This window comes from Pongo abelii, chromosome 14 (genome assembly GCF_028885655.2).
Source record: "Pongo abelii isolate AG06213 chromosome 14, NHGRI_mPonAbe1-v2.0_pri, whole genome shotgun sequence".
NCBI lineage: Eukaryota > Metazoa > Chordata > Mammalia > Primates > Hominidae > Pongo > Pongo abelii.
The window spans coordinates 26,211,988-26,239,795 of record NC_071999.2 but is presented as its reverse complement, the minus strand read 5'-3'; the positions used below and the strand labels follow the sequence as shown (position 1 = coordinate 26,239,795).

The 27,808-nt window shown below is 41.7% G+C and overlaps 1 protein-coding gene and 1 long non-coding RNA gene across 12 annotated transcripts in view; both read right to left on the bottom strand.

Annotated features, from left to right (window-relative positions):
• Positions 1 to 27,808, bottom strand: part of SPATA13 (spermatogenesis associated 13) — a 330,065-nt gene that overhangs the window by 86,676 nt on the left and 215,581 nt on the right. The gene's annotated exons all lie outside the window — the stretch shown is intronic.
• On the bottom strand, positions 418 to 27,712 carry LOC129049633 (uncharacterized). The gene is made up of 2 exons (XR_008512861.2): positions 24,884 to 27,712; positions 418 to 22,792 (listed from the first exon to the last, which is right to left on the bottom strand). It is a non-coding gene; the product is annotated as an uncharacterized LOC129049633 (long non-coding RNA).

Below are 27,808 nucleotides of genomic sequence, written 5' to 3'. Positions count from 1 at the left end.
CGAAGAAGTTGAAATTTTCTAACACTCAGAACTTAATTTCTAGGATTCAGATTTCATAAAACACATGCAAAAAATTGGGGTTTCTAATTGGGACAATGTGCTTTTTAAATGACCAGTGACTTAGTATTTTGTTCATGAGCTGAACAACGTGATTGTTGTGTGCTGCTAAGAATGAAACTGAAAATCATGGAAAAAAAAGCCTTTTCCTGGAATTTCTGAGTAACATACCAAGTTGCATTATTTAGAACTAATACTTTGACCTCTATTAACTAACCAAGGGTTGCAATTCAATTAGTGGTTTTGTAGCAAGTCTTATAAATTGTGGGAACTCTGCCAGAGACAGGAACAGAACAGAACTAAGAAAGAATTTCAGATAGGAATATTGTGAAATCCACTGTCTACAAGCTGGATTCTAGGGTGTATGAACTTTAGAATGAAACTTTTTTTTTTTTTTTTTGGTGATAATGAGAATTTGCACCAAAAACAAACAAACAAAAAAAATGCAACAAACAAACAAAAAAGCTTCTGACCAGTAATTTTTAAATAAAAACTTAAATTTGAAATTCACGAATATAGAACAGATTAAATGTACAAACAAGCAGGAAGGTTATACTCATCATGTACATCAGGAGTGTCTAACCTTCTGGCTTTCCTGGGTCACGTTGAAAGAAGAATTGTCTTGGGCCACACATAAGACACACTAACACAACTGCTGATGAGCTAAAAAAACAAAAAAAAAAATCGCAAAAAAAAAAAAAAAAAACCCTCATAATGTTTTACCAAAGTTTACGAATTACCCTGGGCCACATGCAGCCTGCAGCCCACCGGTTAGAGAAGCTTGATTTACATGATAACAAAGTGACACTGAAAGAAAACATATTGAAATTCAAAATGCTGAAGGAGTGAGGGCAGACCCTTAAATCACAGCTGCACAGAATGTTGCCCTAGGGAACATCTGACCCCTATTCATGCCCGTGAGGACGCTAGGGCCCAGTGAGGCTGAGTAGCTTACTATCATTGCTGTAGCGACAGCACAGCAGGGTGGAAATCAAGAGTCCACCCCAGCACTGCTACCTCCTGGCCAGAACCCGGGGTCAGGCTAGACCCTCTTCCTTCCCTGCAGATTGCACCAGGTCTAGGCGACTCTTCTGCATGCCCACCGGCCCTTTGTCAGCGTGGTGGCTGGTGCCTCATTCCCAGCCTGCATTACCTTCCACCTGGACGACCGTGGTCTGGCTCACTGTCCACCCATCCTTCACTCTGCTGCCAGAGTCCATTCCACACTGCAGATGGGTGTGTCACTGAACCAGGGTCACTGGCTGCCTGTGGACTTTGAGGAGATGTTGAATGTCCTGTGCCTAATACAGGACGCCTTTCCCTCCAGCAGGGCTGAGCTTTGTCATGATCCTCACACCACCATGCCTTTGCGAGTTTCCTTGTCTGCTCTCAGGCTCTTTCTCCAGCCATTGTTATCTCTCTGTTTTGGGAACCACAATTCCCAGATTCCCGACAAATGGCTTTTGTCCAGGTTTGGCAGTGGGCGGTGGTGGTGGGAGGTGACTTGAGGGTTGGGGGAAGGGAGTTGCCACAGTATTTTGTGGGCACGTGCAGCAGCTGTGGTGTCTCTGTGGCTTCCAGCCCTGCTGCGAAGCTCCTCCCTCCCAGGTCCGAGGTCCTGTGGGCAGCACCAACTCCCAGCTCAAGCAACACGCCCTGTTGTTTACCACTCCAGCCCAGGGGCTGGTAGCAACTTCCTGCTATTGCACTATCTTCTGTTTCTCGGCTGTATAAAAATAACCCCTGTATTAGATTCTTTGTTTGAAATACCTAGAGACACTTCTCTAGCGTTTCCCACACTGCCTTGTCATTCTGCTTTCCTTGTCTGGCTTCTCCACTAACCTCTCTGAGGAGCATGAGAAGTTCCCTATAGGCAGAAGCCTTGTCTTATTTCACTGTGTTCTCAGCATGTGTCTGTTGAATGACTGGCTGAAGGGGCTGCTGGCTTTGCACATCTCAGGTCTGATACCCCAACATCTGGGCCAGATGGTTCTTTGTTGTGGGAGCTGACCTGTGCTTTATAGGATGTCCAGCAGCAACTGGGGCCACTGATGCTATTAGGAAGAAGAATAGCAATAAAAAGAGAGAGAGTGCTGAAAACCATGAATGTGCTACCAATTGGTTTCAGAAAAGTTTTTCTGAAACTACTGGAAAAAAGTTTTAAGAGACTCAATCTTGCTATGTTGCCCAGGGTGGCCTCAAATACTTAGACTCAAGTGATTCTCTCACCTCATCCTCCAAGTAGCTGGGATAACAGGTACATACCACGGCCAGCTAAAACCACTGAAATTTATCATTTCTTTTTCTTTCCTGTTTTTTTTGTTTTTGTTTTTGTTTGTTTGCTTTGTTTTGAGACAGAGTCTTGCCCTGTCATCCAGGCTGGAGTACAGTGGCACAATTTCAGCACACTGCAACCTCGCCTCCCACGCTCAAGTGATCCTCCCACCTCAGCCTCGCAAGTAGCTGAGATTGCAGGCACACGCCACTATGCCCCACTAATTTTTGCATTTTTAGTAGAGACGGGGTTTCACCATGTTGGCCAGGTTGATCTCAAACTCCTGACCTCAAATCGTCCTCCCACCTTGGCCTCCCAAAATATTGGGATTACAGGCATGAGCCACCATGCCCAGCCATAATTTACAACATTCATAAAGAGAAAGCATCCAAGGTCCTAATTTCAGAGATGAAGTTATTCCCCAGGCCTAATGCCAGACACTGTCCTTCTTCTTCCCAGCCCCAATATACACACCTTAGTAAAAGAAAGAAGCCCCCTTACCCTTGGATCTGGTACCTTCAGGGTCTCTCTGTGTAAGGAGTAGGTAAGATGCTTCAAAAGAGCATCTGTAGCTCTGGCGTCACTTAAGTATTCAATCACTGAAGTCCAATGTTTGTGAATTGAAAGTATATGGACAAATGCAACTAGAATAAGCGTATCTTTTGGAAAGGTGTCAATTTCATACAAGCGTGTGATTGTCTTGGCTTGCCTTATGGGGGTTACTGGGCTAAACCACATTCCTGTGGGTGAGAATGGTGTTTCCCCAATAGGTATGCATATTTGCTTTGTCAATCCTCTGGGGTGATGGGGTGCAGAAAACGAGGATTTGCAAAGGCAGGTCTTAGACCACAAAGGAAAATCTTCCTTCTGTGTCTAAAGTTGCAGGTCAGGCTGGTGTAGTGAGAGATGAAAGGGCAGGTAGGTCTGAGCCTGTGTGAAAGATGCTGGCATCCTCCACAATGCCCCTCCTTGCCTGCATCCCCAACTTCTGCACGGTGACAGCCTCTGAGCTCCTCTTCCTCCAATCTCACAGCAACCTTGGAAGGCTCCAGGGGAGCTGTTGCCAGTCACAGCCCTCAGCCCTGAAGACTGCCCTGCGTCTTAACTTCCTACAGCCATGGCCTGTCCACCACCTTTCTGGTGGTAAACAAGATTGCAGCAGTAACAATCAAGTTCCCGGTTAGAACTACCTCATGCCTGCAACCCATGCCAAAACTGATGTCACCACAAGACTGCACCTCCCCCACATTTACCATTCAGGGCAATGAAAATTTTCCAGATGGATGGCCCTAATCCTGAAGGCACTGTGACGGTCACTGGAGCAAAAACAATGTCTCTGCTTGGCAGAGGCGGACTGGCCCAAATCTGGAGCTGTGTTCACTGGGTTCACAGGCTAAGACACCCAACAGTGCAGTCAGCACGGAATACCCCTAAAGGGAATGATGTAGCTTTTATATCCACAGCTTAATTAGACATACTTAATAACTGCGTGTAAGAGCACATACGTGTGTTGTATTTTATTTTTGCTCCATTTATTTTAGTGTTCAATTTTTTTGTTTTTGCATAAAATGTGTTTCCAGGCAGAGCCCCAATTTATAGCTTTGCATTCTGAGGAAATGAGATTAATTTTCAACTCAGCTTCCACCCAGGAGCCTATCAGGTCTTCATGTAGGGGACGTCCCCACAGACCATTCTGCCACCGCTGAGGACAGACGCCCAGAAGAGGCCCTTTCCCTGTGCTGTGCAATCAAGTATCTCATCCTCTCAAATTAGTTTTACACATTAAAGCAGTTGCTGAAATGCCTTCTGCTTCTAATTTAAACTGTCTTCTAATTGAACTGACATTTGCATATTGTTTCCTTGAAAGCCCTCCCTGCCTCTTGGCACACATCTCCTCATTTAGGACATGCACGACAGTCATGTGAGATGATGCCACCAATGAACCAAGCCAGAGGCAACCAGCTACTCCTCCTGAACAGGGGTCCCTGGAGCACACACCCCACCTCTCAGAGGCGATCTGTGAGACTTTGTTAGAGGTGGAGGTTCTCATTGCCAGCGCGTCCTCAGGGGACACTGTGCTTGAACATAACCAATACACAGAATTCAGGAATACTCTGGTGTAATATCCCAGGGACATGGCTCCTTTGACACAGAGCTTAATAATGTTTTAAATATGTCAGATGCTCAGTGGGGACTGAAATGAAAGCAAGTACTATATTCTGACTTTTGCGAGAAGTTCAAAACCAGCTGAGTTTGTTGCTAGGAAAACTAAAGAATCACTAATACTTAAATATGTTGAATCTCAAAAAGGAAAGTGGAGATGCAAGACGAGACAAGGGTTATGTTACCCTTTACAAGGCAGAAGCAAATGGGAGGTGAAAGTCCCCATGCAACTAAGGAGGGGAACAGATATGCTGCTGACAGCACAGATGCAGAGAACCCAGTGATGACCGGACAACACCAGGGAGCATCCCTCTCAGCAAGACCGAGGGACAGGTGAAGGGGAGGAAGGGCAGCAGCTGAGGCTAAGAATTTGGGGTCAGGGTTCTTTGCTTTGAATTGCTTTGTTATGTGACCTGGGCTAGTCACACAACATCCCTGAACTCAGCTTTCTCCATGGGACCCTAAAATTTCTTTTAGAGCAGTTTCTTCTACTTTTAGAGAAGCATATGCATTGTAAAGAGAATATTCTCATCAAAATATTAATTATTCTCATGGCATGACACCTTTCTTGGTAATGTGTAAAGTTGATAGTTATAGGTCATTGCTAATAGGAAATGGTATTCTGGGTCAAAATTTCTAGATCCAAAGACGTGAAGCAATCTGTTGAAAAGTCAATGGATTTAAGTGTATTGCACATCCATCTGGCCTTGGGTAAAAGTGTCTATGGAGGTGCAGAAGATGCACCGCACGTGCAGGTGGCGGCTTTGGGGTTGATCTGCTTTGTGATTCACAGATGGAAGCACTGCCTACTCCCTGCAGTCATCCTGCTGGCTCAAAGGTCAAGGCCAGACAGAAGTAATGTGCCACCAGGCTCAGTCAGAGAGTGGCAAAGATCATCTGAATGCAGATCTGGAGAAGGTGATCGCTTTTCCCAAAGGATGCCTCTGAAACCAAACATATATAAAATGCCATTATTTCATTTCAAAATTAGCTCTATCTTTTCTCCATGGGTAGGGATCATACATGCCTTCAGACTCCTTCAACCCTAAGATAATAAATACCAGAATGTAAAATGTTCTGTAAACTGTTGAACAAGTAGTATCCTAAATATCAATTTTTAAGCCACTTGTTCAGACTTGAAGACACATTTTTTTCCTTTAAGATTCTTGTATCATCTTCCCCTTCCCACTTAATTTATAATGTAAACAAATTATGTTAAAAATATTAATAGGATTGCTATATTAAAGTTGTTCATTAGTAATATACTAAAATAAATGAAGTCATACCTCTATGAAAAGATGAACTGGATCTTTGACTTAGAAGCTTGAATGGTAGCAGAATGAGAAAAAGGACAGGGAGAAGGGTGTTGTCCTCTTTCTAGGATAAGAAAGACCCTGGCCAGGCGTGGTGGCTCACATCTCTAATCCCAGCACTTTGGGAGGCCGAGGCAGATGGATCACGAGGTCGGGAGTTTGAGACCAGCCTGGCCAATATGGCGAAACCCTGTCTCTACTAAAAATATAAAAATTAGCCGGGCACAGTGGCCCACGCCTGTAGTCCCAGCTACTCGTGAGGCTGAGGCAAAAGAATTGCTTGAACCCAGGAGGTGGTGGTTACAGTGAGCCAAGATTATGCCACTGCACTCCAGCCTGGGTTTCAGAGCCAGACTCCATCTCAAAACAAAAACAAACAAACAAAAAAAGACCCTTTGCAGTATTCCGAAGTGGGTACTGTGTCTCTGGCATCCTGTGATTCTCCTCCCTATGATCATCATCTCTGAGCTGCTCTCATCACCCTCTCACCCCCACAATGTTCCTTAATACAAGCAGTCACTTCAGCCTCCTGACCGTCTTCCTCCAACTTCTCCTTGCAGGAGTCTGTCCTTGGTGCTGTGGAGATGGGCCGACCCAAACAGGGCAGCACACAGGTGTCATCACTGTAACTTCCTCTGCTGCGATGTGATATTGCATGTAAGGTCAGACCTGCTCCAAGGTCAGCTCCTCTAAACCACTGGCCATATGCCTATCCTCATGTCACATCTACCACATGGTGAGCTGGTTTTGTTTGATTGTTGTTTGTTGTGGTTTCTCCCAATGGCAGCAACTTCAGGGCTCAATGACACAAGTGGCTCAGCAAGAGCCCTTACCTATAAAGTAAGCAAGATTCAGGAGGCTCAGCCTGCCTACCCACCAAACAAAGCCAGCCTTTCTTTTTTTCAATATCTGGCAAAGTGACTGCGCAGGCATGTGTTTCAGTGTGACCCACTTAACTGTGTTTAAACTTAATTTAAAAATCAATCCTGGCTTCACCTTTTCCCTCTCGTCTCCTCCCCACAAAACCTGTCAAAGTCTGCTGGTTCATTTCTTTCCCAATTAGAATGTCAGAACTTTAACGATATGGAATCAACTCTCTAAGTCCCAATAGTTCTTCTTAGGCCAAGTATCCTGATGCAACAGAGTCAGGTGGTTTGGCAATAACCAATGCCTCAGTTGCCCCTAGGGTGGTTACATAAGCACTTCAGGGCCACATGAAGCAAGGAATACAGGCAAAGCTACCTAAGACTGTCATCATCTGAGTGAACACAGATTAGAAAGGAACACTGATGTCCTCAATTTAAATGAGGTACCTGTGGTTTGTTTCCCTTGACTTTTTTTTTTTTTTCAAACAGGGTCTCACTCTGTCACCCAGGTTGGAGTGCAGCCTGGTGCAGGCTGGAGTGGCCCAATCACAGCTCCCTGCAGCCTTGAACTCCTGGCCTCAAGCAATCCTCCCTCCTTGGCCTCCCAAAGTACTGGGACTACAGGCGAGAGCCACCGCACCTGGCCTCTTTCATCTCTGAACAAGAAAGAACTTCCTATGAGACTTGATTCATTCATTCATTCAGTAAATATTTCCTCCGTCCCTCGAGTCTGAGTGGAACTGGGGTAGATGCACTAGTAGGGGAATGGCGAACAGCTGATGAGGTTCAGCCATCAGAGAGCTCCAGCCACGTGGGGAGCACTGGTGTTGTTATGAAGCCTGAATCGGCCTCCTTCAGCCGACACACAGATGCTCTAATGCCAGAGAAAGGAGGGATGTTGGGGTGCAGGGAGCTTGAGACAGAGACCCCAGCTGGAGGACGACAGGCGGGGACAGGGTGGGGGAGCCTGGCCTTTGTAAGCCGTGTTAAGGATTAGGATTTACTCTAAAGGTCATGGGAGCCGGCAGCAGAAGTTCTGGCAGCAGAGGCCATCACCGTTAGTGCCACCAGATGGGATAATCCTGGCCATGGGCTAGGGAGAGGTGATGGGGAGAGAGTCAACACGGCCTGCTGACCAGCTGGACAACGTGAAGAGAGGGGAGAGACAGGTGATTCCCACCATCAGGCTGGGTCCAATGGAGATGCACCTTACAGAGATCTGGAGAGGAGCAGGAGGGGAGCCAAAGAGTTCCATTTTAAATGTACTGACTGAAGAAAACTGCAGACCAATATCCCTGGTGCACACAGATGTAAAAAATCCTCAACAAAATCAAGGCTAAAAATCATACGATTATCTCAATAGATACAGAAAAAGCCTTTGACAAAATTCAACACTCTTTCATGATAAAAACTCTCAACAAATATGGCATACAGGAATGTTCTTCAACATAATAAGACCATATATGACAAGTCCACAGCTAATATCATACCCAACAGTGCAAACCTGAAAGCTTTTCCTCTAGCATCAGAAATAAGACAAGGATGTCCACTCTCACCACTTTCATTCAACATAATCCTGGAAGTTCTAGAAAGAGCAAATGGGCAAGAGAAAGAAAGGCAACCAAATCAGAAAGGAAGAAGTTAAATAGTCTGTTCGAAAATGATGTGATCTAATATACAGAAAACCCTGAAGACTACCATAAAACTGTTAGAACTAGTAAACAAATTCAGTAAAATTGCAGGATAAATATCAACATGGAAAAATCAGTTGAATTTATTTTTTTCAATTGCATTTCTAGACACTAACAATGTACTATCTGAAAAGAAATCAAGAAAACAATCCAATTTGCAAAAGCATTGAAAAGAATAAAATACTTAGGAATAACTTTAATCAAGGAGGTGAAAGATCTGTACACTGAAACCTATAAAACATTGATGAAAGAAACTGAAGAAGACACAGATAAATGGAAAGATATCCTATAAACATGAATTAGGAGAATATCACTAAAATGTCCATACTACTGAAAGTGATCTACAGATTCAATGCCATGGCTATTGAAATTCCAATGAAATACCAAAAAAAAAAAAACCTAAAATTCATATAGAACCATAAAAGACTCCAGACGGACAAAGCAATCTTGAAAAAAAAGAATAAAGCTGGAGACATCACACTAGCTGATTTCAAACTATATTACAAACTTATGGTAATCAAAACCACATATTACTGGTATAAAAACAGACATACAGACCAACAGAATAGAATATGAAGCCCAGAAATAAACCCATGCATACACTGTCAACTTAACTTCAACAAAGGCACCAAGAATGGGGAAAGGATGGTCTCTTAATAAATGGTACTGGGAAAACTGAATATTCACATGCAAAATAATAAAATTGGACTCTTACTCCAAAAATCAACTCAGAATGAATTAAAGACTTAAACTTAAGACCTGGAACCATAAAAACCATAGAACAAAACATATGAGAAAAGCTCCTTGACACTGGTCTTGGAAGTAAGTTTTTGGATATAACACTAAAAGCATAGGCAACAAAAGCAAAAATAGACACGAGACTGTATCAAGCTAAAAGGCTTTTCATAGCAAAAGAAACAAAATAAGGTAACCCGTGGAATAGGAGAAAACATGTGCAAGTCATATAACCAGTAAAGGACTAATACCCATAATATATGAGGATCTCAAACCACTCATTAGCAAAAAACAGATAAAACCCTCAATAAACAAACAACTTAATCACAAAATGTACAAAGGAACTGAACATTTTTTCAAAGAAGACATACAAATGGCCAAGAGGTATATGAAAAGGTGCCCAACATCAAAATCCTCAGGGAAATGCAAATCAAACTCACAGTGAGATACCACCTCACACCTGTTAGGATGGTTATTATCAAAAAGACCAGAGGTAACAACTGGTGGTAAGGATGTGCAAGAAAGGAGACCCTCATACACTATTGGCAGGATTGTAAATTAGTACAGCCACTGTGGAAAACAGCATGGAGGTGCCTCAAAAAACTAAATATAGAACTACCATATGATACAGCAATCCCAATACTGGGTATACATCCAAAAAAATGAAATCAACACCTCAAAAAGACTTCTACACTCCCTTGTTCATGGCAGCACTATTCACAGTAGCCAAGATATGGAATTGACCTAAGTGTCCTTGAATGGATGAATGGATAAAGAAAATGTGGTGTATACACACACAACGGAGCACTATTCAGTCATGAAAAGGATGTCCTGTCATTTGCAGCAACATTGATAAAGCTGGAGGATTTTATGCTGAGTGAGATAAGCCGGGCACAGAGAGACAAATACCACATGATCTCACTTACACGTGGAACTGAAAGCAGAGACCAGAACAGTGCTGTCCTCTCACCTCCTCTGGTGGCCTCCTTTTATTTCATCAAATAACGTTGGCAAGAGCTGTCTTTTCATCTCTAATTCCCTTACCCCATACTTAAGTGCAGCAATCTAGTTTCAACAAAAATGCTGACCTTTTAAAATTAAAAATGAAATGAAATGAAAGTCTTACACCTCTTGTCTATCTGAGACAACTAAAAGCCTAACTGAGGTTTAATAGAGAAACGGGGATGGGACCTTTAAAATATCTACTCTTGATACCACTGTGATCACATCTGTGGTTCAAGTCGAATTCCTGAAATCGGCTTGTCCTGAGTACAGTTCTTGTGCACCTAAGCCAGAGGCTCGTGATGTCTATCTCTGCACCTTCGTTAGAATGACCCCTGCATCAGTGCTGAGAGCTCATCAACAGTGCCAGGGACCAGGAAGCCACAGCTGACCCTGGCATGCTCCCCTGGAGATTAGAATCTTGTCCAGAAGACAACAGAAACACAGCAGTCTCTATTTTCTAGGAACTTTGTACTTTCCACCCAGTTTTGGTAAAATTCAGATTATAAAGGAAAACACCAATATCCGATCTTCAGTATAGGAGTGAACACAGCATTCACCTCTTAAGACTCTCACTTGACTTCAAATTAAACCAAGTGCAGTAATTTCTGAAGAAGCTGAAGCTTTTCTGAACTTTCTTCTTGTTTCTCTCCACACTTAGCAATATCCCTTTCCAGCCAGCTGATTAAAACTACTTAATAAATGGAATTGTCAGGGATTTCTTTTGGCCTATGGGCTCCCTAAAAGTCTTAATGAGAAACCAGGGTGCATGAACTGAGAATGTCTGGGAACCCTCTGGACAAGAAGGTGACACCTATCTGCAACTAAAGATCAATCTGGAAAGTCCCCCACCCCCACTAGTCTTCCTGATCTGCATGACTAACCGATCCACTGGAGAAAAGCCAATGTGAGCTGTCATCCATATGGGAAGGGAAAATCACTCTTGGAGAACTCAGACTCCACCTATATTCACTCACTGGAGTGCTAGGAGCACTGGGGATTATGAATTATACTGTTTCACTTCAATATTCCTCAGGCACAATCTATATTCTGTATTTTATTCCACAGTGGTGCAATTTGGAATTGGAACCACTTTGCATCTAATTAACACGAATATGGAACACAGGTTATTATCAGCCTTTTTGGCAACAAAGCCCTCAATTACAGGGAATTCCTGGAAGAAAGCTGATCACTCCCCAGTTCGGTCACTATTCTGGGAGGCCACCAGGTCCTTGATTCTGAACACATTCAATAATTCTGAGCCTCACCTGACACTAATTACCTTCCTCCAGCCTGCTGACAAAAGAATTTCAGCCTCAGATTTGTTGAGCCCATTTTGACGACAACAAGGCTTGTCCCTTCCCTGCTGAAAGCTCTTTCAGCGGCTCCCATCAAGCACAGTGAGGCTTCAACTTCCCTAAATTACTCCTAATTACACATGAGGTGGAGGAGGAGAGAGAATGTCTATACGCCAGATATTCTCAACACAACTACCCTCTATTATCACACCCATTTCACAGATGCAAGAATCTGAGGTTAGGTCCTAAGACCACACCACAGAAAGTGACAGGGCCACCACCTGCACCAGGCGGTCTGACCATAGCATCTGTGTTCCTAATCCACTGCGACTGCCTCCCTGATAGCTCAGGATAGCCAGTCTACATCTCGGGTGATGTGCAGAGGTAGCAGGTTACTGAATGCGGACCATTTCTTTACAGTTGCATAGTTTATCTTTACAAGTCACACAAATACTGCATTCTTTTCCTAAGATTTGTCTTGATAAAAAACAACACTTGCCACTTCACATCTATTTAGAAGCCTGTTACCTTAAAAAAACAGAAAATAACAAGTGCTGGTGGGGATGTGGAGAAACTGGAACCCGGGTGTACTGTTGGCGGAAATGTGAAATAGTGCAGCCACTGTGGAAAACAGTATGGTGGTTCCCCAAAAACTCAAACACAGAACTATTATATACTCTAGCAATTCCACTTCTGGAGATATACCCAAAAGAACTGAAATTGGGGACTGGAACAGATTTTATCTTCTTTCCGATTTTTATTTTAAGTTCAGGGGTACATGTGCAGGATGTGCAGATTTGTTACCTAGGTAAACGTATGCCATGGTGGTTTGCTGCACAGATCATCCTATCACCTAGGTATTAAGCCCAGCATCCATTAGATATTCTTTCTAATGCTCTCCCTCCTTGCATCCCCCAACCCTCAGACAGACCCCACCGTGTGTTGTTCCCCACCATGTGTCCATGTGTTCTCATCATTCAGCTCCCACTTGCAAGTGAGAACATGCTGTATTTGGTTTTCTGTTCCTGCATTAGTTTGCTGAGGATAATGGCTTCCAACTCCATCCATATAACTGCAAAGGACATGATCTTGTTCCTTTTATTGCTGCATAGTATTCCATAGTGTATACGTACCACTTTTCTTTATCCAGTCTATTACTGATGAGCATTTAGGTTGGTTCCATATCTTTGCTATTGTTAATAGTGCTGCAAAGAACATATGCATCCATGTATCTTTTTTTTTTTTTTTTTTTTGAGAGAGTTTTGCTCTTGTTGCCCAGGCTGGAGTGCAATAGCGTGATCTTGGCTCACTGCAACCTCTGCCCCCTGGGTTCAAGTGATTCTCCTGCCTCAGCCTCCTGAGTAGCTGGGATTACAGGCACATCCCAACACGTCTGGCTAATTTTTGTATTTTTAGTGGAGACAGGGTTTTACCACGTTAGTCAGGCTGGTCTCGAACTCCTGACCTCAGGTGATCCACCCACCTCGGCCTCCCAAAGTGCTAGGATTACAGGCATGAGCCACCGTGCCCGGCCCGCATGCGTCTTTATAATAGAATGATTTATATTCCTTTGGGTATATACCCAGTAATGGGATTGTTGGGTCAAGTGATATTTCTCGTTCTAGATCACTGAGGAATCACCACACTGTTTTCCACAAGGGCTGAACTAATTTACACTCCCACCAACAGTGTAAAAACATTCCTTTTCCTTTACAACCTGGCCAGCATCTGTTGTTTTTTGACTTTTTGATAACAGTTATTCTGACTGATGTGAGATAGTATCTCATTCTGGTTTTGATTTGCATTTCTCTAATTATCAGTGATGTTGAGCTTTTTTTCATGTTTTGTGGCCACATGTATGTCTTCTTTAGTGTCTGTTCATGTCCTTTTCCCACTTTTTAATGGTGGTGTTTTTTTTCTTGTAAATTTGTTTAAGTTCCTTGTAGATGTTGGATGATAGACCTTTGTCAGACGGATAGATTGCAAAATTTTTCTCTCGTTCTGTAGGTTGTCTGTTCACTCTGTTGGTTTCTTTTGCTGTGCAGAGCTCTTTCATGTAATTAGATCCCATTTGTCAATTTTTGCTTTTGTTGCGATTGCTTTTGGCATCTTCACCATGAAATCTTTGCTCGTTCCTATGCCCTGAATGGTATTGCCTAGGTTTTCTCCTAGTGTTTTTAAGGTTTGGGGTTTTACGTTTAAGCCTTTCATTTATCTTGAGTTGATTTTTGTATATGGTGTAAGGAAGGTTTCCAGTTTCAATTTTCTGCTAGCTTGTTCTCCGAGCACCATTTATTAAATAGGGTATCCTTTCTCCATTGCTTGTTTTTGGTCAGGTTTGTCAAAGGTCAGATAGTTGTAGGTGTGTGGTCTTATTTCTGGGTTCTCTATTCTGTTCCATTTGTCTATTTGTCTGTTCTTGTACCCGTACCATGTCATTTTGGTTACTGTAGCCCTGTAGTATAGTTTGAAGTTGGGTAAAGTGATGCCTCCAGCTTTGTTCTTTTTGCTTAGAACTGTCTTCGCTATTCAGGCTCTTTTTTGGTCCACATGAATTTTAAATAGTTTTTTTCTAATTCTGTGAAGAATGTTAATGGTAATTTAATCAGAACAGCATTGAATCAATAAATGGCTTTGAGCAGTATGGCCATTTTTATGATATTGATTCTTCCTATCCATAGAATGGAGTGTTTTTCCATTTGCATCTCTGATTTCTTTGAGCAGTGGTTTATAATTCTCCTTGAAGAGGTCCTTCACTTCTCTTGTTAGCTGTCTTCCTAGGTATTTTATTCTTTTCGTGGCAATTGTAAATGGAAATTCTTTCATGGCTTGGCTTTCTGCTTGCCCACTGTTGGTATACAGGAATGCTAGCAATTTTGCACATTGGTTTTGTATTCTGAGAATTTGCTGAAGTTGTTTATCAGCTGAAGGAGCTTTGGGGGCGAGACTATGGGGTTTTCAAGATACAGAATCATGTCATCTGCAAACAGGGATAGTTTGGACTTCCTCTCTTCCTATTTGGATGTCGTTTATTTTTTTGTCTTGCCTGACTGCTTTGGCCAGGACTTCTAAAACTATGTTGAATAGGAATGGTGAGAGAGAGGGCATTCTTGTCTCGTGCCGGTTTTCAAGGGGAATCCTTCCGGCTTTTGCCCATTCGGTATGATATTGGCTGTGGGTTTGTCATACATGGCTCTTATTATTTTGATGTATGCAGAACAGATATTTATACACTGATGTTCATAGCAACATTACTCACAACAGCCAACAGGCAGAAACAACCCAAATGTCCACTGATTGATAAATGGACAAAGAAAATGTGGTATATACATATAATAGAATATTATTCAGTCTTAAAAAGAAAAGAAATTCTGACTCATGCTACAGCAGGGATGAACCTGGAGGACATTATGCTAACTGAAATATGACAGTCACAAAAGAGCAAATAGCATACGATTCCAATTATTTGAAGTACCTAGAGTAGTCAAATTTGTAGAGAAAGAAAGTAGAAGAGTAATTTCCAGGGTCTAGGAGGAGGAGGAGAAATGGGAGCTGTTGCTTAATGAGTACGGAGACTCAGTTTGGGAGATGGAACAGTTCTCGAGATGAATGGTAGTAACAGTTGCACGACAATATTAATATCATGAACTTAACACAACTGAATTTTATGCCTAAAAATGGTTAAAGTAGTGGTCAATGTTATGTTATACCTATTTTACTAAAATGAAAAAAAAAAAAAGCTCTGTCTGCCAACAAAAACAATGCTTTTAACAATTTACCAGGTAAATTAAGCATTTCCAAAATATATTTGATTCAGGAAGATTCACAATTTTCCTATCGTTTTCCGAACACAGTGTTTCTTCAGATTTTTCATCTGCAAAATGAAAAATGTGGATAACAGTAACAGAGACTCTGGAGGACTGCAGTGAGAATTAAATGGTATTATTCCTGTGACTGGGTCTAACACGTAACAGGCATTCGGGTTAGCCTCTGGCTGTTAGTACATACAATATGAACCTGCCTATGAGCTTCAGGGCAGGAACTGTCTCTCTCAGGAAGCGAAATTCCCCCTGTGGCTCCCTAACACTTACAATTACTATATTAAACCATGCAGTTGTGCAGGAATTCATCTAACACACACCACATTACATTAAGTTACGTTTTTGCATGACTGATGCACCCTCACTAGACCATAAACTCCTTAAAGACATGACCTTAATCATCCAGAGCCACAGCATATACACACAGTACAGTGTCTGGCACCTAATGGCAGCTCATTAAATATTTGTTGAAACATTCAGAGCTTCTTTGTAAACATTAGGTTTGGATGTCTGCAAAGTAAATTTATCCTTCTGTGGGAGAGACTACAAAAATTCTTCTCATCAATTGTCTGTATTTTGTAATATAAAAAGGTGTCTTTCCGGCTCTTTCTCCCAAATACCTACCAAGAAAAAAGAGAAACGAGTCTGAGAATTGAAGAACCCATGAAATTTAAGCCCCAGAAATTACCCTATCCTGATTCTTGCCTGCAGGAATCCACCATTAAATGACCGCAAGGTACTGCATTGCTGTGTCCACCTAGACATAACACAGAGAGACTTACATGTCACATCCAGTCCTCAACAGCAAAGTCTAAGGAAACAATGCAAACAGCCACAGAAGTGCTGTCCCCTTTCTTGATTTGGCATCTGACTAGTCAGTCACAAAAACAGACTTTACAAAATGTAGCTAGTGCTTTTGAGGCTTTCTTAGGGGCTCAGACGCAGGAAGATGAAGTTTAGGAAAAAGATATTTAAAAAGTTGAGTGCTGTATTATCAGTATTTCTTCCCCTTCTTCCCCTTCCCCTAAATTACTGTCAGGGTAATTAGTGATTACCCTGACACTAATTTACATCCTCTACAGAATGGTTCTTTACACTTTTACAAAGAGGGCACTGGGGAAGAGACAACTTCAACTTCAGAAAGCTTGACAGTAAAAATCTCATCATTTCACATGGAGGGGAACAACACACACTGGGGCCTGTCGGGAGGGAGGGGATGGGGGAAGGAGAGCATCAGGAAGAATAGCTAATGGATGCTGGGCTTAATACCTAGGTGATGGGATGATCTGCAGCCAATCACCATAACACACGTTTACCTATGTAACAAACCTGCACATCCTACACATGTACCCAAGGACTTAAAATAAAAGTTGAGGGAAAAAAAAAGTCTCACCGTAATTCCAGGAATTACATACTGTTTCCTAAGTTAGGGTTTTCCTGTTTGCTTGTCAACTTCTCCACTCCTAAATTGGGCAAGTAAGTGGAATGCTTCCGCGTGATGCCATTTTTATTTCCCAAACTAAGCGGGGTTCATAACGTAATTCCAGGCTCCTGGGAGTGTTTCACTACCTTTGCTTAATGAAAATTTCTTATCTCAAATAATAAATGCAAAAACAGATGAAGAACAAAAGAAAAAAACTGTCTAATAAGACAGTTCTCACTTTCTTCCATCTATATTTTGCAAGATTCCCTCCTCCCACTCCCTTCAGGCTTTTAAACTTCCATTTTCATCCCAAATCTACAAATACAAAAAAAAAAAGTCACAGGAACATTCTAATATTGAATATTATACCTTAAAGTACAAGTGAAGCTAAAAAAAAAGAGAGAAAGAAAGCAAGCAAACAGGTCTCTGAAGCCAACACTGGCATCCAACCTGGAGAAAGCTCCCAAGCCCACACTCGTTCCAGGAGAGGCTCAGGAACGGGCCGTTCCCTGCAGAATCAACTGTCCTTTACGACTGTGGGCACCACATTTACTGCTGCTGGGCCACCTACTCGGTATGGCTGTTTAGCTCTGCAAACAAAAGAGGGTTCTGGGGCTCAGAGGCAGGAAGATTAAGCTCTTCCATAGCCCAGGATTCTTAACGTGCTTTTGCACTTAAATCCTAGGATAAAAAGTAAACTCACAACACACAACAAGGTAATATATCCTTACCTATTATCTTTTAAAAGGCAAGGATAAACTTAGATGTATCAACGAACATAAGAGTCAAATATGTCAGAGTCACTTCTTATTTATTTATTTATTTATTTTTTTGAGACAGAGTCTTGCTCTGTCCCCCAGGCTGGAGTGCAGTGCGCAATCTCGGCTCACTGCAACCTCTGCCTCCTGGGTTCAAGCGATTCTCCTGCCTCAGCCTCCCGAGTAGCTTGGATTACAGGCGCCCGCCACCACGCCCAGCTAATTTTTGTATTTTTAGTAGAGACGTAGTTTCACCATGTTGGCCAGGCTGGTCTCGAACTCCTGACCTCGTGATCCGCCTGCCTCGGCCTCCCAAAGTGCTGGAATTACAGGCATGAGCCACCGCACCCAGTCCAGAGTCACTTATTTTAACTGTATAAAAATAAATATTGCTGCAACATGGGTAAAGTTCAAAAATGCTGTGCAAAGTGAGGGAAGCCAGGTACAAAGGCTGCAAACTGTATGTTCTATGGACATGCTGAGATGTCCAGAAAAGGCAAGTCCCTAGGCACAGAAAGTAGATAGTGGTTGCCAGGGCTGGGGAAGGAAATGGGCAGTGACTAGAAATGGCCACGAAGTTTTTTGGAGGATCATGAAAATGTTCTGAAGTTAGGTTGTAGTGGTTGTACAACTCTGTACATTTACTAAAAAATCATTGAATTGTAGAATTAATGTGAGTGGATTTTATGGCTTGTAAATTATATCTCCATTAAGCTGTTAAAATAAAAAACATATTAATCATAATTGCCTGGTGAATAGTCCAATAAACATTATGAGAGGATTTAGACGACAGGTCATATAATTCAAGGTAAAGCATGTATTTCAGTATTCAGGTGATGAATTTCAGTCAAAATAGCCACCATACAAATTGAGCATCCCTAATTCAAAAAAATCCAAATCTAAACTGCTCCAAAATCTGAAGCCTTTTGGATGCCACCATGATGTGCCACAGAAATGCTCACTGGAGCATTTCGGATTTCAGATTCTCAGATTACGGATGCTCAGGCGGTTAGTGTAAGACGACTATTCCACAATCCGAAACAGTTCTGGTCCCAAGTGTTTTGGATAAGGAATACTCAACCTGTATAGTATTTCCTAAATCCACACCTCAGAAAACTCTGTAACACCCTGCACAACTTTTCTATCCTCATCACCAATAGGTCAGAAAAGGTCCTCTTCTCTCTTGATGATTTTCCTAACACCATCTTTTTCTTTTCAGGGACTTTAAAAGAAAGCTGATGATTTCTTACTATTTACCTGGGTGGATGTCAGCTTTTCTCCCTGGCAAAACCTTAAAATTTACAGGGGAGGAAAACCTTTTTCCTTGGACTCATTGTTGATTGGAGCCACAGAGAGAGAGGCTTTGCAGCAAAACCATTAGGGGCTCCCTTAAAAAATAAGCTCTGGATATACCCTGGCTGTGATCCAAAGGATACATCACATAGTCACAACCAGCGAGTTATGCACGCAGACTCCCCTGGGTCAGGATTCAGACTATAACTCCTGACTCCCAGAGCTCCCAGGGCCCTGACAGATGATATCTGGTGAGGGTTACTCCAAAAGTCTGATCTTTGTTGTTATTATCGTTCCAAGCTGGTTTTACCATGCAACAGGGACACAGACACATTTATATCTGTCTACCTTCTGGCCCTTCATTTCTTTCTGTCTTTTTTTTTTTTCTCTAAGAGACAGGGTCTCACTCTGTTTCCCAGGTTGAAATGTATGCAGTGGCATAATCACAGCTCACTGCAGGAACAACCTCCCAGGCTCAGGCAATCCTCCTGGCTCAGCCTCCCAAATAGCTGGGACTTCAGGCACGCTACCAAGCTTGGCAGGTCCTTCCTTTCTACCCCTACCTGCAATATTGGTGACAGGTTGAAGTTACTCCCATAAACTGAGTGATGGGTGTCCTGGATTCCATTACTATACCCTGCTGAAAACCTTCCCACCTCCTCTCAGCCTGACTCAGCCCACAGGTGGCTCCTCTGCCCTAGATGTACCTTTTTGCTGCTCCTGATTTCGTTTCATGCTGAGATAATCAATGCTCATCCTCATGCCCTCCCCCATTCATTCCTCTCATCTGATGCCTCTTTCCCTGGCCCAGCCACCCTCCTCCTCCTGCTCTCAGTGGACCATTTATGCTTGTCTTCAAACTCTCTCATCTTCATTCTCCTGCTCCTCCCAGCCAGCCTACTTCACGAATGGGACTTTTGAAAGCTAGACATGATAAAATAAAGACTTTTGCTCAATGTCTCTGTTTACAAATGGTGGCCTGAGACACAAAAGTAAATAGCTGAATGTTGATGCAGCTTTATTAACAATATCCAAAACCTGGAAGAACCAGAGACATCCTTCAATGGGTGAGTGGATGGACAAGCAGTGGCCCATACGGACAGTGGGACATTGTTCAGGTTTATCAAGAAATGAGCTACTAAGCCAGAAAAAGACACAGAGGAAACTTAAATGCATACTGTGAATGTAAGAAGCCAAGCTGAGGAGGCTGCATACTACGTGATTCCAACTACATGACATTCTGGAAAAGGCAAAACTATGGAGACTAAAAAGATCAGTGGTTGCCAAAGGCTGGGCGGGGAAAGAGAAGTGAACAGGTGAAGCACAGGGGATTTTAACATATGTAGTATTTGTACAACACCATAATGGTAAATACATTGCATTATGCATTTGTACAAACCATAGAATGTACATCAAGAGTGAACTCTAGGCCAGGCATGGTGGCTCACACCTGTAATCTCAGCATTTTGGGAGGCCAAAGTGGGTGAACCATGAGCTCAAGAGATCAAGACCATTCTGGCCAACATGATGAAACCCTGTCTCTACTAAAAACACAAAAATTAGCTGAGTGTGGTGGCGCACACCTGTAATCCCAGTTACTCAGGAGGCTGAGGCAGGACAATCGCTTGAACCTGGGAGGCGGAGGTTGCAGTGAATCGAGATTGCACCACTGCACTCCAGCCTGGTGACAGAGCAAGCCTCTGTCTCAAAAAAAGAGTGAACTCTAATGTCAACCATGGACTTTAGTTAATAGTAATATCAATATTGACCCATTAATTGTAACAAATATATCTCACTAACGCAAAATGATAATAATAAAAGAAACAGTGAACACGGGAGAGAGGGTAGTTTTTCTATAAACCTAAAAGTGCTCTAAAAAATAGACGATTATCTTAAAAAAAACAGCTGATGATGAATGACACAGTCAGGCCAACAAGAGCTTTGTACACATGACAGGGGGTCACAGCTCGTCTAGGTAAATGCTTGGAAACCCGCCCCTTGTGCTAATAAGCATGATAACCTCACTAAGACAAGGGAAGAAATAACACCGTTACAACGTCCAGATTCAAAAATACGTCCAATCAAAATCCAAACTGTGTGTGTGTGTGTGTGTGTGTTTCTGTGTGACTTTAGCTGAATTTAAAATTTACATGAGTGCGCAAAGCCCTTAGAATAGTGCAACATTCCTGTGAGGGGGAAAAAAAAGAACAAGGAGGTAAAAAGACACGTTCTGTCAATATCAAGAGCCTCAATTTCAAAGCAAGATTATTTTGACTATTACATGAAACTGCGTATTTTCATTGTGGGAGTGAGTGGGGTTTTTTGGTTTGTTTATTTGTTTTAAACTTGATGTGATTATGAGATTTTTATGACCCAGAAGTGACCAACAGTCATGAAGCTGCTTGATTTTTCATCTCGGGCACAAGAGAAACTAATCACACATGTAATTTAAGGGGACCACCGAGAGCAAAAAACATAAAGTTGCTTTATATTCACATCTCGTATGTTATGCTATTCTACTAAACAGCTACATAAAGAAAAATACTGTTTAGGAATATTTTATGTGTTGAAAACCAATTAAGAAGAGTTAAGTGGTGATAATCCCCAAAATCAGAATGATGTCACCTCTTGGGTGGGAGATTGGGGGCTGAGAACAAGGTGGGACATTCAAGGCAAATGGTGGCATTTCATATTTCAGGTTGGGCAGTACATACATGGTGTTTACTTGTCTTTGTCCTTACATGCTGTACTCTTTGTATGAATTAAGTATTTAATAAAACAGCTAAGATACACAATTGTTAGAAGGCTGGGTTAGAAAATACTACTTCATGAAACATATAATAGGGCTAACCAGGTGTGCCAACCACTAAGCATCAGATAGGCCCATGTTCAAATCCTTCTGCGCCACTCAGGAGTGCCACATCCCTGAACAAATCACCTAGCTACTCTGAGCTCAGTTCCCACATCTAAACAAAGGCAGAATAACAATAGTATTCATCAAACTGTAGTTGGGTTAAATAAGAAAATGCCCGTTGAAGAGGTTTGTACAAGTCTGGCAAAGAGAATAATAGCTCTCATTTGTTGATCACTGACCAACCAAGAGCCATGGGAAGGGACCTTCCAGGCATCAACACATTTAACCATCTCAACGGCAGACCGTAATAAAGGAGATAGGATTGGAACCCAGATGGTCTGATTCCAGTGCTAAACTCTTAACTACCATGCTAGTCTATCTCTCTGATAAGACATATATTATTATTAATGGTATTGTTTATTATTATAATAAGTATTCACAGCTAAGATTTTAAAAAATTGGATTACAATTACTTATATATGGCTTAGTGGGAATACTTGACAAACAAAAGCAATTTATTTGAATAAGAACCCAATGATGTGGTGACTTGGATGGCCAATGTTATCTGACACTGTTATGCGCCTATTGAAAATTCCAATACATGCTGGTCTAGGCAAACAACGGAAGTAGAGCTTAGATCACAAGACGCAAGTTTTTCCCATCCCTCTCCTAAACCTACACATTGGCCAGTTAAAGTAGTATGTTCAGTTCTAAGGAACACAACACATCTCAAAAGAAACACAGACAAACCACAGATAAATTTACACAATAATCTGCCATCTATATTATTCCACGAATCAGTAGAAAGATTCTGAGACATTCAGCTTCAAAAAGACAACTTTTAGGGAAGACATCATAGTGCTTTTCCTATGCAAGAAGGATCAGAAGTTTATTCAGATGCACACTTTCTGGTAGAATCAGTATGTAGAATGAGATTGTTTTTCATTCTGTGACAGATTCCCTAACAATCAAAGCTGTTTAGAGAGAACAGGCCATCTAGCAAGATTCAGTCTTCCCAGCTTCCCACCTTCCGAAGAGCTCAGCGGCTGGCAAACATGGATTGCAGCTGGCGTGGGTGCTGGATTCCAAACCTCTGAGATTTCCTTCAACTTTAAGATTTTATGGTTCTGGTGGGCGCAGTGGCTCAGGCCTGTAATCCCAGAACTTTGGAAGGCCAAGATGGGCGGATCGCTTGAGCTCAGGAGTTCGAGACCAGCCTGAGCAACATGATAAAATCCTGTCTCTGTAAAAAATACAAAAATTAGCTGAGAGTGGTGGTGTGTGCCTGAAAAGAGAAAAAAGAATGAACCACTGCACTCCAGACTGGGTGACAGAGTGAGACCCTGCCTTAAAAAAAAAAAAATTATAGTTCTAAGAATATGTAATGTATATTCTAAAAATACAATCCTTTAATCAACAGCAGAAAAGGTCCCGCATCACCCCTGAGGAAGAGGTACCAGTCTGAAATGCCCTCTGCTTATTAGCTGACACCTGCTGCTGGTGGTACTCATCTAACTTTGCTGACCTGCAGAAACTTTACTAGTTTCCACGTCCTCATGGCAACACGTGGGATAGCCCTCACAGGACGACCCAGACTTCGCAGAAAGAACAAGAACAAAGAAAAAAAGACTACCAAACAAAACTCACCTCCTTGCTTGAACATACATCCAGTTTTAAATTCCAATCAACATTTATCTAGAAACTGATGTAAACTGCCACAAGAATGAAGATTAATAAACAAACCTCTATAGTAATCCCAAGCCAAACTCAACAATGCCTCTGTGGGAGATTCCTATGGATTTTATTAACTGGGTCTGAAGGATTTAATGGCAAAGGGTTTTGGAGACCTCTAGACTCTTTTTCACCTTCCTAGAACATCCAGCAAAACACATGTGTACCTGAAATAGGCTTGCTGCTTTATTATAAAGTGACTTCCTATGATTCTGTTTCTACAGGGCAGGAGGCTGGGAGGTCCAGTGAGTCTAGAAACAAAACGAGGTGGCTGGGTGCGGTGGCTCACGCCTGTAATCCCAGCACTTTGGGAGGCCAAGGAGGGGCAGATCACAAGGTCAGGAGTTCAAGACCAGCCTGGCCAACACAGTGAAACCCCGTCTCTACTAAAAATATAGAAATTAGCTGGGCATGGTGGCGGGCGCCTGTAATCCCAGCTACTCGGGAGGCTGAGGCAGAAGAATTGCTTGAACCCGGGAGGCAGAGGTTGCAGTGACCAGAGATTATGCCACTGCACTCCAGCCTGGGTGACAGAACTAGACTCCATCTCAAACAAACAAACAAACAAACAAACACCCACCAGGTAACAGGGGAGGAAACGTGGGAAAGTGAGGAGTTGGAAGAACAACAGCTCTGTTTTTAAGAAGCAAATGCATGTTTCTTGGGGGACTTCATCCCAGGAGAAAAATCAGCCCCCAGGAAACCCCATGCCACTGAGAGAGCCAGGGAACACAATGGAAGTCTAAGGCATCCTAGTAATTTCTGGTGGTATTAATGGCCCCTCACTAATCCTTATACGTATTTTTTAAAATTAGCCAGAACATGGAAATAAGGCAAAGGATGGCACCTGTACTTTCAATATCACACCAAAGCCAGTCTAACTGATTTCATTCTCTAGGACGTACTTTATTTTGACCTGCTATTTACTACCAATTAGAGGTAAGTTATAGGTTAATCTTCAGATTTCTTTTTTTCCCATTAGAGATGCAAATTATTTCTATCTTTCAGAAAAGGTAACTATAAAGGTTACAGTTTTACTGCCCTATAGGACATTAACCAGTGTTGTCTAATTTAGTAAATATCTCAGCACGCCTTTCCTGACAGACTAAGCCAGTGGCAACATCCTGCTGGTTCCCTCATTGATGAGCTAAATAAATTTCTGACACACATTCATGATATATTTAAGAGATAATTACGTTTTAACAATTTGAAAGTTGTGCTTTGATACACTTATTCTGTAGTTAATCACTATTGCACTGTTTACTCTTTCCATCTTTAAAATTTCTTCCTACTGAGTCTATGTTGTGTCAAAATTTTTATCTCAATATATTTTATACTTGACTATTTCATCACATAAATATTATAGCTACTATAGCAGTTATGGACGACTTGGAGAGTAAATTAAAGATATATGTCTTCCTCTAAAGATGGGTCTTTTCTCAAGACTGAAACATAATAAAAACTGGAACAGTAAGATCATACCTATCTCAGGTGCCCTCTGGTTGTTATTTGGCCACCTGCTGTTGCTGGTAACTTTTATCACAAAGTTAAGATTTCTACAGAACTAAGTTCCTCTTTTCCAGTATATGTAATCACTACTCACCCCATACTCAGCAGCTTGCTCATTTCACATTCATCTCTTTCTCCTCTTCAAACTTTTTTTTTTTCTAGCCAATCCAATATTCTAGGGTGTCAGAAATCATGCTTATCCTTATCTCTTGAAATGTACTACTCTCCATTAATTGGCCATTTTCTTCAGGAAAGTAAATAATATTACTGAACACTAAGTGCCTGACATGTACTAGGCTGTTCATGTGTTTTTGTTTTGTTTTGAGACAGGGTCTCACTCTGTTGTCCAGGCTACAATGCGGTGGTGCAATAATCACAGCTCACTGCAGCCTCAACCTTTTGGGCTCCAGTGATCCTCCCACCTCATCCTCCCAAGTAGCTAGGACTACAGGCCCACGCCACCATGCCCGGGTAATTTTTTTGGTTTTTGTAGAGACAGCAGTCTCACTGTATTTCCCAGGCTGATCTCAAACTCCTGGGCTCAAGTGATCTTCCCACCAGGAATGAAAAGAAGAGTAAAAGTCAGTTCTACACAAATTGGAACATTTTCTAGTACACTGTGGAAAGGTACAGGTATTTTTATTGAATGTTATATAATTTAAGGCTTTATTAAATACTAAAAATAAGTATTACCTATTATGTAACATTAAAAACCACTGTAAATTCATGTGAATTTTTTTAGGATTGAAGTGCGATACTTCAGGTAATGTGTGAAGGGTTTATGCCAAGCCTCACTCTCTGGGAACACACCTTCCTTCCCACCATCATTATGTGGGCTTTACTTGAAAACTCCACAGGAGTACTGACTTGATACTCCTCATCAAATTTGGGTAACATATGAAGCTTCTAGAAAAATTTTTCCAGGCCCTTTAAGATATTTTGAAAACTCTGCAGTAAGTTAATTGCTGCCATGTTAGTTGAATTTCTTGGCACCAAAGAATTAAAATCAAATGCAAATTGAGGCACAAAAATCAAGTTACAGTTTACCATGGTCATCCAGATAATATGGAAACATGCTTAAATTTTTAATTTTTTCATACATAAAAACCCAAAATTTTTAAATTATTATAGTACCTAAGAATACATCCCCAGTCCTACAGAGGTTGCTATTAATCCAAACATCACTTGAGCTAATTAAATCATCCTTTCCCCCTTAAACCTTTCTAGCCAACTTGTTAACAGGTGTTAATATTTAGCTATATTAACCAATTTAAGTTCTCCCACATTCTCCTCACCTTCCTCTCTTCGGGAAAGCAAAATCAGATATTACAGTGAAATCAACAAATCAGTAACTTGGGGACAGAGAAAGGGAAACAAAAATCCTAGAAAACCCGCTTGTAGATAATCAACGCCTAAATAATTAAGAGTCTTATATAATATTATACTGTCCTTTAGCAGTGTTGGCAAAGATGTGGAAAGATCAGAACCCTCTTATATTGCTGGTGGGCTGTAAAATGGGGCAGCCACTTTGGAAATAATTTCGCAGTTCCTAAAAATATGAAACATAGAGTTATATGACCCAGCAATTCCACTCCTGGGTATATACCCAAGAGAACTGAAAACAGGTGCCCACACAAAAACTTGTACCTGAGTGTTCATAGCAGCATTATTCATAATGGTCAAAGGGGGAAACGAACCAAATACCCATCAACCGACGCATGGATAAACAAAATTTGATATCCACATAATTGAATATTATTCAGCTATAAAACAGCAGTACTGACACATGCTATGCTACGACATGAATGCACACTGAAAATATGATCTAAGTAAAAGCAGCCAGTCACAAAAGGCCACATATTGTATAATTCCATTGATAGGAAATGTCCAGAACAGACAAATCCATACAGACAGGAGGTAGGTCAGTGGTTGCCAGAGCCTGGAGCAGGAGGACATGGGGAATGACTGCTAACAGGAACGGGGGTTTCTTTGCGGGGTGATAAAAAAAGGTCCTGGAATCAGTGGCAACAGCTGTACAACTCTTCCTATATGTGCTAAAAGCCATTTAGTTGAATTAGAAATCATTGGTGAACTGGTATTTAAATTGTATCTTAATAAAGCTTAAAAAGTTGTATTGCTCACTTCCCATGAATTTAGTCATAATTCATCCTTACAAGATTCACTGTTTTACTCCTGTTCCAATTAACAAACACTCTGCAACTATCCTTCGGATAAGAAAACCATTGTGAGCTGCTTGGACAGGTAGAGATTAAATCATTATTAAATTCCGACAAGTGAGGTCAAGATTCCACATATCGTAAAGCACGTAGAATTTTTAATAGTGTACAAATGATTCAGTCATAGACTAAACAGTGTTAGAAGAAGAAATCCTAGTCCTTCCAGTGGAAAGCGGCAGAGCAGTCGGTGAGTGGTGCATCAATGAGGACCTACCAGGCTCATTATGCAGCTATTAGCAGGATCACTGATTACCAAATCCTCAAACTGTTACGGATTCAGAAGATGTAAAATAAGGATTGTTAGTACTCAGAGCATGCATCCTACCTCTCCAGCTAGTGGGTTTCTCCTATTTCACAGAGCTGGATGGTTCGCTCTGTTAGTGGTCCTCAACATTTCCAGCAATGTGCACCTCAGCCTGCAAAGAGCCTGGACATTCTCCTCTCCACTTCCTGTCCTACTCTTGCAAGTTTCCCAGGCAAAGGAGCAATCTCAGGATGATTGAACGGTGCTAACTTTTCTTTTCTTCTTTTGTAAGTCATATATTTGAAATGATACAACAACATTCAGGACACTTTTAGCTGTACATTTAAATAACTATACGTATTAGCATCATCTTACATAATGTGTGATCTGGCCACTGCCTGTACCACTGGATGTGGAATCTAGGTTCTACAAGGTGTCTCAACATCTGCAGGGGAAGCTGCTGAAGTTCATAAAACCATAAAGCAGCAAAGATCAATGAGGTGCCCACCACAGACTCGGCTACTGAACCATGGATGCA